This window comes from Protomyctophum bolini (genome assembly GCF_963924005.1).
Source record: "Protomyctophum bolini genome assembly, chromosome: 11".
Lineage (NCBI taxonomy): Eukaryota > Metazoa > Chordata > Actinopteri > Myctophiformes > Myctophidae > Protomyctophum > Protomyctophum bolini.
In genome coordinates, this window is record NC_137872.1 from 4,958,273 (window position 1) to 4,971,070 (window position 12,798).

General features: G+C 41.8%; 1 long non-coding RNA gene across 1 annotated transcript; it reads left to right on the top strand.

Annotated features, from left to right (window-relative positions):
* Nucleotides 1–307: 307 nt before the first annotated feature.
* On the top strand, nt 308–12,078 carry LOC308324471. The gene is made up of 3 exons (XR_013964916.1): nt 308–355; nt 10,746–11,095; nt 11,316–12,078. It is a non-coding gene; the product is annotated as an uncharacterized lncRNA (long non-coding RNA).
* The last annotated feature ends 720 nt before the right edge of the window (nt 12,079–12,798 follow it).

Below are 12,798 nucleotides of genomic sequence, written 5' to 3' on the forward strand. Positions count from 1 at the left end.
CTGTTACTGAACACACACTATAGCAATTATTACTGTCACAATAACAGCTACTGATGTTTGTGTGCAACATTTGAGCTGACAGGCCTTATTTTTATGTCAATCAATCAAGTCACCTTAATTCAAGTGATAGATTATATACAGGGGCATGCCATGTGGTCTACCTGCACAGCCTTTGTGATCTACTGGTAGATCACAATGTAAATGTGGGCACCCCTGCAATACAGGGTTCCTGTCCAGAATTGTTTTGTTAAATATAGAGGGTTTAAGTCGTTCTAAATGCGTGTTTCTTTTTCTGTCTTTCTTTCTTAGGACGGAGATCAAGGTAGACGGCTAGCCTGCCTGCAACTTCAATGAGGTGAGTAAACATTTATTTAACGGGTGTGGGTGTTGACCTTGGCTTTTGTGTTCTCCAGATGTTTTTTAAAGGAGAGTGTCCTGTCCAGTGTAACTCCAAGTTACATGGGGTGGGTATGGTTGGAGAGTTTGTGACCATCCCAAGTGACCCTCAGTTCGTTTTTCGCGTCTCGGTTTCCTCAGGTGGAAGCTGCATAGTTGGGTTTTTGATGGGTTGGGTTTCAGGTGGTTGTATTGTAGTAGCTTGACATTTCTTGGAGGGCACTTTCAAGGACAGACTCAATCTTCTGGAAGTCTGCTTGTTGGGTCGTAATGCAGAGGTCGTCGGCGTAGATGAAACGCTGGCATTCTGTTGGTAGTGGCTGGTCGTTTGTGTAGATATTGAAAAGGAGGGGGGCGAGCACGCTACCTTGTGGGAGGTCGTTCTTTTGGGCTTTCCATTTACTCCTCTGGTCATTTAACTGGACATAGAAGCTCCTGTTGTTGAGGAGGCTTTTCCTGACCATTGTGCCGTGTTGGACAGTGTCATAGGCAGCAGAGAGATCTCTGAATGCTGCTGCAGTTATTTGTTTTCCCTCAAACCCATCCTCAATGTGTTGGGTGAGGTTGAGCTCTGTCCAGCACAGGAGCGACTGGTACGGAAACCAGCTTGGTCTTTAGTCAGCTTGGTGTCTATGAGTGGCATGAGGCGTTGGAGTAGCAGCCTCTCTTGTAGGTGATGCAGAGGAGGGAAATGGGTCGGTAGCTCTTTGGGGATGATGGGTCTTTGCCAGGTTTGGGGATTGCAACCACTTTGGCCTTTTTCCAGACAGAAGGGATGGTTTTCTGTGCCATGCATGTATTCAGTATCCCCACCAGCCAGGTCTTTGCGCTAGGTCCCAGGTGCTGTATCATTTCTGCCAGTATGTCATCAATCCCTGCTGCTTTTCCGGGTTTCAACTTTCCCATTGCAGTTTCGAGTTCTTCTAGGTCGAAGGGTTTGGTTTGAGGGCTGGCTGATTGTGGTTGGTCTGATACCACTGTGCGATGGTATTCTCCTGTGGGTCGGCGGCGGTGTTGGTTAAGACTGTTGGCCACCAGTTGTGATGCAACAGAGTTTGCTGTGACCGTTTGAACTATGGGTGGTGTTTTTTGTCATATTGGTGTTCTCTATATCTTTTCGTCCTGGGCATGACGTTAAACTGTTCGGTTCCTCATATGGAAGCTGCATAGTTGGGTTTGTGTATGTCTTTCTTTTTCTGTCTTTCTTTCTTAGGACGGACATCAAGGTAGAAGCCGTTGAAAGGCTCAACACAAGCCGATGCCCCTAGAGATCCATCACAAAGCTTCCATCAGTGAGCCCAGCAAGCCAGCTAGTCAGCAAGCCCGCCCAGTCAGCTAACGCAGCCAGCCAGCTCCGCCAGTCAGCCAGTGTAGAAAGTCAGGCTGCAAAGTCAGCGCACATCAGCCCTTGCAGTCAGCCATTGCAGCCATACCAGCCTTGCTCAGTCAGCTCAGCCAGGCCTCACTCGAGGCCTGGCTCTCTGTCTGCCTGGCCCGGTCTGCCCCACCCTGCCTTGCAGCAACAGAACCAGCTGGGCTGACAAGCCAGCCAGCTCAGAATGCTAGCTCAGCAGCAAGCCCAGACTGGCCAGCTGGGCTGGCTTGCTGAGCTCTTATTCTGAGCTGGCTGGCTTGCCACTCCGGCTGGTTCTGTTGCTGCAAGGCAGGGCGGGTCAGACCGGGCCTGGCAGACAGAGAGCCAGGCCTCGAGAGAGGTCTGGCTGAGCTGACTGAGCAAGGCTGGTATGGCTGCAATGGCTGACTGCAAGGGTTGATGTGCGCTGGCTTGGCAGCCTGACTTTCTACACTGGCTGACTGGCGGAGCTGGCTGGCTGCGTTGGCTGATTGGGCGGGCTTGCTGGCTAGCTGGCTTGCTGGGTTCCCTGAGGGAAGCTTTGGGATGGATCTCTAGGGGCATCGGCTTGTGTTGAGCCTTCCAACGGCGTCTACCTTGATCTCTGTCCTAAGAAAGAGACGGAAAAAGAAAGACTCACAAAAACTCAACTGTGCTTCCACATGAGGAAGGTAGGCACGCAGGCAGGCACCAGCTGACTGCATGCTTGCCTTTGTGTTCTCCAGGTGTTTTTTGAAGTGTCCTGTCCAGTGTAACTCCAAGTTACATGGGGTGGGTATGACCATCCCAAGTGACGCTCAGTTCGTTTTCCGTGTCTCGGTTTCCTCAGGTGGAAGCTGCATAGTTGGGTTTTTGATGGGTTGGGTTTCAGGTGGTTGTATTGTAGTAGCTTGACATTTCTTGGAGGGCACTTTCAAGGACAGACTCAATCTTTTGCAAGTCTGCTTGTTGGGTGGTAATGCAGAGGTCGTTGGCGTAGATCAAACGCTGGCATTCTGTTGGTAGTGGCTGGTCTATATCTACACAAGTTTGTGTAGATATTGAAAAAGAGGGGGGCGAGCACGCTACCTTGTCGGAGGTCGTTCTTTTGGGCTTTCCATTTACTCCTCTGGTCATTTAACTGGACATAGAAGCGCCTGTTGTTGAGGAGGCTTTTCCAGACCATTGTGCGGTGTTGGACAGTGTCGTAGGCAGCAGAGAGATCTCTGAGTGCTGCTCCAGTTATTTGTTTTCCCTCAAACCCATCCAATGTGTTGGGTGAGGTTGAGCTCTGTCCAGCACAGGAGCGGCCGGGACGGAAGCCAGCTTGGTCTTTAGTCAGCTTTGTATCTATGAGTGACAACGAGGCGTTGGAGTAGCAGCCTCTCATAGAGCTTGTAGGTGATACAAAGGAGGGACATGGGTCGGTAGCTCTTTGGGGATGATGGGTCTTTGCCAGGTATGGGGATTGCAACCACTTTGGCCTTTTTCCAGACAGAAGGGATGGTTTTCCGTGCCATGCATGTGTTCAGCATCCCCACAAGCCAGGTCTTTGCGTTAGGTCCCAGGTGCTGTATCATTTCTGCCAGTATGTCATCAATCCCTGCTGTTTTTCCGGGATTCAACTTTCGCATTGCAGTTTCGAGTTATTCTAGGTCGAAGGGTTTGGTTTGAGGGCTGGCTGATTGTGGTTGGTCTGATACCACTGTGCGATGGTATTCTCCTGTGGGTCGGTAACGGTGTTCGTTACGACTGTTGGCCACCAGTTGTGATGCAACAGAGTTTGCTGTGACCGTTTTGATTATGGGTGGCTCCCAGAGGTCCCTGATCCCCATGGGGTCCAACAGTGGTCATTGAAGCGTGCACGCACGCACGCACACACACATGCACCTACACACGCACAGGGGCATGCACACGCTAACCAAATGTAACTCTGAGAGTGTAACATTACAGGTCTGTAACTCTGAGAGTATATAGGATGGCCGACGGGCACGTACAGGTCTAGTGTAACCAAATGGACCATTTGGTCCATGTCTAAGTCTGAGAGTGTAACACATGTAACCAAATGGACCCTTACAGGTCCAACACTGGTTATCGAAGCGTGCACACACACACACACACATGGGTTATAGCCCATGTGTTTTTAAATTTTGAAAAAATAAGTTATCCTCGTTTCTCATCATTTTGGACCATGGGCTATAGCCCATATCGTACGGCATACTATAGCGCGCCGTTTTTCATCATTTTTTAGGATTTGAAAAAAATGACGAAATGACAAAAACGATGGGTTATAGCCCATGTTTTTTGAAATTTTGGAAAAAAAAGTTATCCTCGTTTCTCATCATTTTGGACCATGGGCTATAGCCCATATCGTACGGCATACTATAGCGCGCCGTTTTTCATCATTTTTGAGGATTTGAAAAAAATGACGAAATGACAAAAACGATGGGTTATAGCCCATGTTTTTTGAAATTTTGAAAAAAAAAGTTATCCTCGTTTCTCATCATTTTGGACCATGGGCTATAGCCCATATCGTACGGCATACTATAGCGCGCCGTTTTTCATCATTTTTGAGGATTTGAAAAAAATGATGAAATGAAAAAAACGATGGGTTATAGCCCATGTTTTTTGAAATTTTGAAAAAAAAAGTTATCCTCGTTTCTCATCATTTTGGACCATGGGCTATAGCCCATATCGTACGGCATACTATAGCGCGCCGTTTTTCATCATTTTTGAGGATTTGAAAAAAATGACGAAATGACAAAAACGATGGGTTATAGCCCATGTTTTTTGAAATTTTGAAAAAAAAAGTTAGCCTCGTTTCTCATCATTTTGGACCGTGGGCTATAGCCCATATCGTACGGCATACTATAGCGCGCCGTTTTTCATCATTTTTGAGGATTTGAAAAAAATGACGAAATGACAAAAACGATGGGTTATAGCCCATGTTTTTTGAAATTTTGAAAAGAAAAGTTAGCCTCGTTTCTCATCATTTTGGACCGTGGGCTATAGCCCATATCGTACGGCATACTATAGCGCGCCGTTTTTCATCATTTTTGAGGATTTGAAAAAAATGACGAAATGACAAAAACGATGGGTTATAGCCCATGTTTTTTGAAATTTTGAATAAAAAAGTTAGCCTCGTTTCTCATCATTTTGGACCGTGGGCTATAGCCCATATCGTACGGCATACTATAGCGCGCCGTTTTTCATCATTTTTGAGGATTTGAAAAAAATGACGAAATGACAAAAACGATGGGTTATAGCCCATGTTTTTTGAAATTTTGAAAAAAAAAGTTAGCCTCGTTTCTCATCATTTTGGACCGTGAGCTATAGCCCATATCGTACGGCATACTATAGCGCGCCGTTTTTCATCATTTTTGAGGATTTGAAAAAAATGACGAAATGACAAAAACGATGGGTTATAGCCCATGTTTTTTGAAATTTTGAAAAAAAAAGTTAGCCTCGTTTCTCATCATTTTGGACCGTGGGCTATAGCCCATATCGTACGGCATACTATAGCGCGCCGTTTTTCATCATTTTTGAGGATTTGAAAAAAATGACGAAATGACAAAAACGATGGGTTATAGCCCATGTTTTTTGAAATTTTGAAAAAAAAAGTTAGCCTCGTTTCTCATCATTTTGGACCGTGGGCTATAGCCCATATCGTACGGCATACTATAGCGCGCCGTTTTTCATCATTTTTGAGGATTTGAAAAAAATGACGAAATGACAAAAACGATGGGTTATAGCCCATGTTTTTTGAAATTTTGAAAAAAAAAGTTAGCCTCGTTTCTCATCATTTTGGACCGTGGGCTATAGCCCATATCGTACGGCATACTATAGCGCGCCGTTTTTCATCATTTTTGAGGATTTGAAAAAAATGACGAAATGACAAAAACGATGGGTTATAGCCCATGTTTTTTGAAATTTTGAAAAAAAAAGTTAGCCTCGTTTCTCATCATTTTGGACCGTGGGCTATAGCCCATATCGTACGGCATACTATAGCGCGCCGTTTTTCATCATTTTTGAGGATTTGAAAAAAATGACGAAATGACAAAAACGATGGGTTATAGCCCATGTTTTTTGAAATTTTGAAAAAAAAAGTTAGCCTCGTTTCTCATCATTTTGGACCGTGGGCTATAGCCCATATCGTACGGCATACTATAGCGCGCCGTTTTTCATCATTTTTGAGGATTTGAAAAAAATGATGAAATGAAAAAAACGATGGGTTATAGCCCATGTTTTTTGAAATTTTGAAAAAAAAAGTTATCCTCGTTTCTCATCATTTTGGACCATGGGCTATAGCCCATATCGTACGGCATACTATAGCGCGCCGTTTTTCATCATTTTTGAGGATTTGAAAAAAATGATGAAATGAAAAAAACGATGGGTTATAGCCCATGTTTTTTGAAATTTTGGAAAAAAAAGTTATCCTCGTTTCTCATCATTTTGGACCATGGGCTATAGCCCATATCGTACGGCATACTATAGCGCGCCGTTTTTCATCATTTTTGAGGATTTGAAAAAAATGACGAAATGACAAAAACGATGGGTTATAGCCCATGTTTTTTGAAATTTTGAAAAAAAAAGTTAGCCTCGTTTCTCATCATTTTGGACCGTGGGCTATAGCCCATATCGTACGGCATACTATAGCGCGCCGTTTTTCATCATTTTTGAGGATTTGAAAAAAATTACGAAATGACAAAAACGATGGGTTATAGCCCATGTTTTTTGAAATTTTGAAAAAAAAAGTTAGCCTCGTTTCTCATCATTTTGGACCGTGGGCTATAGCCCATATCGTACGGCATACTATAGCGCGCCGTTTTTCATCATTTTTGAGGATTTGAAAAAAATGACGAAATGACAAAAACGATGGGTTATAGCCCATGTTTTTTGAAATTTTGAAAAAAAAAGTTAGCCTCGTTTCTCATCATTTTGGACCGTGGGCTATAGCCCATATCGTACGGCATACTATAGCGCGCCGTTTTTCATCATTTTTGAGGATTTGAAAAAAATGATGAAATGAAAAAAACGATGGGTTATAGCCCATGTTTTTTGAAATTTTGAAAAAAAAAGTTATCCTCGTTTCTCATCATTTTGGACCATGGGCTATAGCCCATATCGTACGGCATACTATAGCGCGCCATTTTTCATCATTTTTGAGGATTTGAAAAAAATGATGAAATGAAAAAAACGATGGGTTATAGCCCATGTTTTTTGAAATTTTGAAAAAAAAAGTTAGCCTCGTTTCTCATCATTTTGGACCATGGGCTATAGCCCATATCGTACGGCATACTATAGCGCGCCGTTTTTCATCATTTTTGAGGATTTGAAAAAAATGACGAAATGACAAAAACGATGGGTTATAGCCCATGTTTTTTGAAATTTTGGGAAAAAAAGTTAGCCTCGTTTCTTATCATTTTGGACCGTGGGCTATAGCCCATATCGTACGGCATACTATAGCGCGCCGTTTTTCATCATTTTTGAGGATTTGAAAAAAATGACGAAATGACAAAAACGATGGGTTATAGCCCATGTTTTTTGAAATTTTGAAAAAAAAAGTTAGCCTCGTTTCTCATCATTTTGGACCGTGGGCTATAGCCCATATCGTACGGCATACTATAGCGCGCCGTTTTTCATCATTTTTGAGGATTTGAAAAAAATGACGAAATGACAAAAACGATGGGTTATAGCCCATGTTTTTTGAAATTTTGAAAAAAAAAGTTAGCCTCGTTTCTCATCATTTTGGACCGTGGGCTATAGCCCATATCGTACGGCATACTATAGCGCGCCGTTTTTCATCATTTTTGAGGATTTGAAAAAAATGACGAAATGACAAAAACGATGGGTTATAGCCCATGTTTTTTGAAATTTTGAAAAAAAAAGTTAGCCTCGTTTCTCATCATTTTGGACCGTGGGCTATAGCCCATATCGTACGGCATACTATAGCGCGCCGTTTTTCATCATTTTTGAGGATTTGAAAAAAATGACGAAATGACAAAAACGATGGGTTATAGCCCATGTTTTTTGAAATTTTGAAAAAAAAAGTTAGCCTCGTTTCTCATCATTTTGGACCGTGGGCTATAGCCCATATCGTACGGCATACTATAGCGCGCCGTTTTTCATCATTTTTGAGGATTTGAAAAAAATGACGAAATGACAAAAACGATGGGTTATAGCCCATGTTTTTTGAAATTTTGAAAAAAAAAGTTAGCCTCGTTTCTCATCATTTTGGACCGTGGGCTATAGCCCATATCGTACGGCATACTATAGCGCGCCGTTTTTCATCATTTTTGAGGATTTGAAAAAAATGACGAAATGACAAAAACGATGGGTTATAGCCCATGTTTTTTAAAATTTTGAAAAAAAAAGTTAGCCTCGTTTCTCATCATTTTGGACCGTGGGCTATAGCCCATATCGTACGGCATACTATAGCGCGCCGTTTTTCATCATTTTTGAGGATTTGAAAAAAATGACGAAATGACAAAAACGATGGGTTATAGCCCATGTTTTTTGAAATTTTGAAAAAAAAAGTTAGCCTCGTTTCTCATCATTTTGGACCGTGGGCTATAGCCCATATCGTACGGCATACTATAGCGCGCCGTTTTTCATCATTTTTGAGGATTTGAAAAAAATGACGAAATGACAAAAACGATGGGTTATAGCCCATGTTTTTTGAAATTTTGGGAAAAAAAGTTAGCCTCGTTTCTTATCATTTTGGACCGTGGGCTATAGCCCATATCGTACGGCATACTATAGCGCGCCGTTTTTCATCATTTTTGAGGATTTGAAAAAAATGACGAAATGACAAAAACGATGGGTTATAGCCCATGTTTTTTGAAATTTTGAAAAAAAAAGTTAGCCTCGTTTCTCATCATTTTGGACCGTGGGCTATAGCCCATATCGTACGGCATACTATAGCGCGCCGTTTTTCATCATTTTTGAGGATTTGAAAAAAATGACGAAATGACAAAAACGATGGGTTATAGCCCATGTTTTTTGAAATTTTGAAAAAAAAAGTTAGCCTCGTTTCTCATCATTTTGGACCGTGGGCTATAGCCCATATCGTACGGCATACTATAGCGCGCCGTTTTTCATCATTTTTGAGGATTTGAAAAAAATGACGAAATGACAAAAACGATGGGTTATAGCCCATGTTTTTTGAAATTTTGAAAAAAAAAGTTAGCCTCGTTTCTCATCATTTTGGACCGTGGGCTATAGCCCATATCGTACGGCATACTATAGCGCGCCGTTTTTCATCATTTTTGAGGATTTGAAAAAAATGACGAAATGACAAAAACGATGGGTTATAGCCCATGTTTTTTGAAATTTTGAAAAAAAAAGTTAGCCTCGTTTCTCATCATTTTGGACCGTGGGCTATAGCCCATATCGTACGGCATACTATAGCGCGCCGTTTTTCATCATTTTTGAGGATTTGAAAAAAATGACGAAATGACAAAAACGATGGGTTATAGCCCATGTTTTTTGAAATTTTGAAAAAAAAAGTTAGCCTCGTTTCTCATCATTTTGGACCGTGGGCTATAGCCCATATCGTACGGCATACTATAGCGCGCCGTTTTTCATCATTTTTGAGGATTTGAAAAAAATGACGAAATGACAAAAACGATGGGTTATAGCCCATGTTTTTTAAAATTTTGAAAAAAAAAGTTAGCCTCGTTTCTCATCATTTTGGACCGTGGGCTATAGCCCATATCGTACGGCATACTATAGCGCGCCGTTTTTCATCATTTTTGAGGATTTGAAAAAAATGACGAAATGACAAAAACGATGGGTTATAGCCCATGTTTTTTGAAATTTTGAAAAAAAAAGTTAGCCTCGTTTCTCATCATTTTGGACCGTGGGCTATAGCCCATATCGTACGGCATACTATAGCGCGCCGTTTTTCATCATTTTTGAGGATTTGAAAAAAATGACGAAATGACAAAAACAATGGGTTATAGCCCATGTTTTTTGAAATTTTGAAAAAAAAAGTTAGCCTCGTTTCTCATCATTTTGGACCGTGGGCTATAGCCCATATCGTACGGCATACTATAGCGCGCCGTTTTTCATCATTTTTGAGGATTTGAAAAAAATGACGAAATGACAAAAACGATGGGTTATAGCCCATGTTTTTTGAAATTTTGAAAAAAAAAGTTAGCCTCGTTTCTCATCATTTTGGACCGTGGGCTATAGCCCATATCGTACGGCATACTATAGCGCGCCGTTTTTCATCATTTTTGAGGATTTGAAAAAAATGACGAAATGACAAAAACGATGGGTTATAGCCCATGTTTTTTGAAATTTTGAAAAAAAAAGTTAGCCTCGTTTCTCATCATTTTGGACCGTGGGCTATAGCCCATATCGTACGGCATACTATAGCGCGCCGTTTTTCATCATTTTTGAGGATTTGAAAAAAATGACGAAATGACAAAAACGATGGGTTATAGCCCATGTTTTTTGAAATTTTGAAAAAAAAAGTTAGCCTCGTTTCTCATCATTTTGGACCGTGGGCTATAGCCCATATCGTACGGCATACTATAGCGCGCCGTTTTTCATCATTTTTGAGGATTTGAAAAAAATGACGAAATGACAAAAACGATGGGTTATAGCCCATGTTTTTTGAAATTTTGAAAAAAGTTAGCCTCGTTTCTCATCATTTTGGACCGTGGGCTATAGCCCATATCGTACGGCATACTATAGCGCGCCGTTTTTCATCATTTTTGAGGATTTGAAAAAAATGACGAAATGACAAAAACGATGGGTTATAGCCCATGTTTTTTGAAATTTTGAAAAAAAAAGTTAGCCTCGTTTCTCATCATTTTGGACCGTGGGCTATAGCCCATATTGTACGGCATACTATGGCACGCCGTTTTTGTCTGCCCTGGTGGACATGTTTCTCCCATTATGCAGGCTCTACTGACCAAAACTGCAGCTTCTTTTACTATTCACTGTTAACATTAACACTCACATTTTGTGCTTGAGTCATCCCTTATCTGTGTCTCCTTTTCTACAGGCTCAACCATGACAATCTCTGGAACCAGAAACACCCCTTCCACATCACCCCACTCCTCCACGCCCTCCTCTGGATCAGCTGCCCAATATAAGTGTTCCTTTACTAAGTTGGCCTTTCCACAACAACTGCGTTCACTGTTAACATTCTTTCCTACAAATACACTCAGACTCCATTAAAAATACACTGAGACCAACATTTTACATGTTGTGACTTTGTCAACCTTTGCTCCCACAGAAGCTCTCACCTATGCCATAAAGCAGAAAGAAAGATAGCCGGAACATCATACTACCAATGTGGTTTTTCAAGCCTTGCTTCGCGCTGTGCTTCCTGGCCCTACAATCCCCATTGACGTAAGGCTGTTGCATTGCTACATATGTCATTTCTACACATGTCATTTCTGAATAATATAAAACTGCTGCTAACCTGAACATGATTATGATCAAACAAATCACTATCCTTTGTTTCACGTCTGCCCTGGTGGACATGTTTCTCCCATTATGCAGGCTCTACTGACCAAAACTTTTCTGTCTCCTTTTCTACAATCTCAACCATGACAATCTCTGGAACCAGAAACACCCCTTCCACATCACCCCACTCCTCCACGCCCTCCTCTGGATCAGCTGCCCAATATAATTGTTCCTTTAACAACATGTTAAAAATGATATAGTGCACTTCATTGTAAAATGTAAAATCTTTTGATTAGTGGGACATTTTCGTTAATTAACCTTAGGTATACATTTGATGAATATAGTGCACTTCATTGTAAAATGTAACATGTTAATTCATTTGATGTATAGTAAATGTATGTAGGATAAATGGACAGTCATGGTTCCTATTGGGACCACGACTTTAAAGGGGGGGGGGGGGGTGTGATGCCCCACACACATACTGAGTAGTGGATGTGCCTGCCTATGGTAGGGCATTGGCCCGATGGCTGATGGGACAGCACCTGGGCCCGGTGTCTCCCAGAGGCCATAAATACCACACTCATCCCAGTTGAGAAGAGAGATCCAGAGGAGCCAGACCTGCTGCCTCCACTCCCTTCATTAGCCTCCATGCCTCCGTTCCTTTATGTTTGGTTGTTCTTTCCATCCACACATGCACCACATCATGTATCACACATCCATACACTACACCTACACCACTGACTCACTGACTACACATTCCATATCATTTGTTATGTTAAGTACTGCAGTTCTTTTTAGTTCCTTATATAGGCCTATTATTTAATAAATCATATATTGTTCATCTTTCGCACGTCTCCTGCTCCGAATGTTTGTCATGGCAAGAACCAGCCATGACAATTCTTTCCTACAAATACACTCAGACTCCATTAAAAATACACTGAGAACATTTGAAATGTTGTGACTTTGTCTACCTCCCACAATTTCCTTCCTCCGATTTGCGCTGCGCGCCGCTAGGATGAGTGAAAATTCTAGTGAATTAGAGGATAAAGCTCACATGTTACCCAAATTGTTGAATACACAAAAGCTAAGGCACTGGTGTCGGACTTCTGGTTTACCGGAACGGGGTTCAACTCCCTGCAGTGCCCTGCTCAATGTGTTCTATTTACCGTAATTTTGTTTTTTCCGAGTGTTTTTTCCGCAATTTCCGCAATTTCCGCAATTACCATTTCCGAATTTTCCGCAATTCCGCAATTTTGAAAAAAAAAGTTATCCACCATTTCCGCAATTTCCGCAATTTCGATTTCCGCAATTTCCGAATTTTCCGCAATTCCGCAATTTTGAAAAAAAAAGTTATCCACCATTTCCGCAATTTCCGCAATTACCATTTCCGCAATTCCCGAATTTTCCGCAATTCCGCAATTCCGCAATTACCATTTCCGCAATTTCCGAATTTTCCGCAATTCCGCAATTTTGAAAAAAAAAGTTATCCACCATTTCCGCAATTTCCGCAATATCCATTTCCGCAATTCCGCAATTTCCGCAATATCCATTTCCGCAATTTCCGCAATTTCGAATTCCGCAATTTCCGTAATTTCCATTTCCGTAACTTCCGCAATTTCTCATCCTCCGCAACACTGAATTTTTCC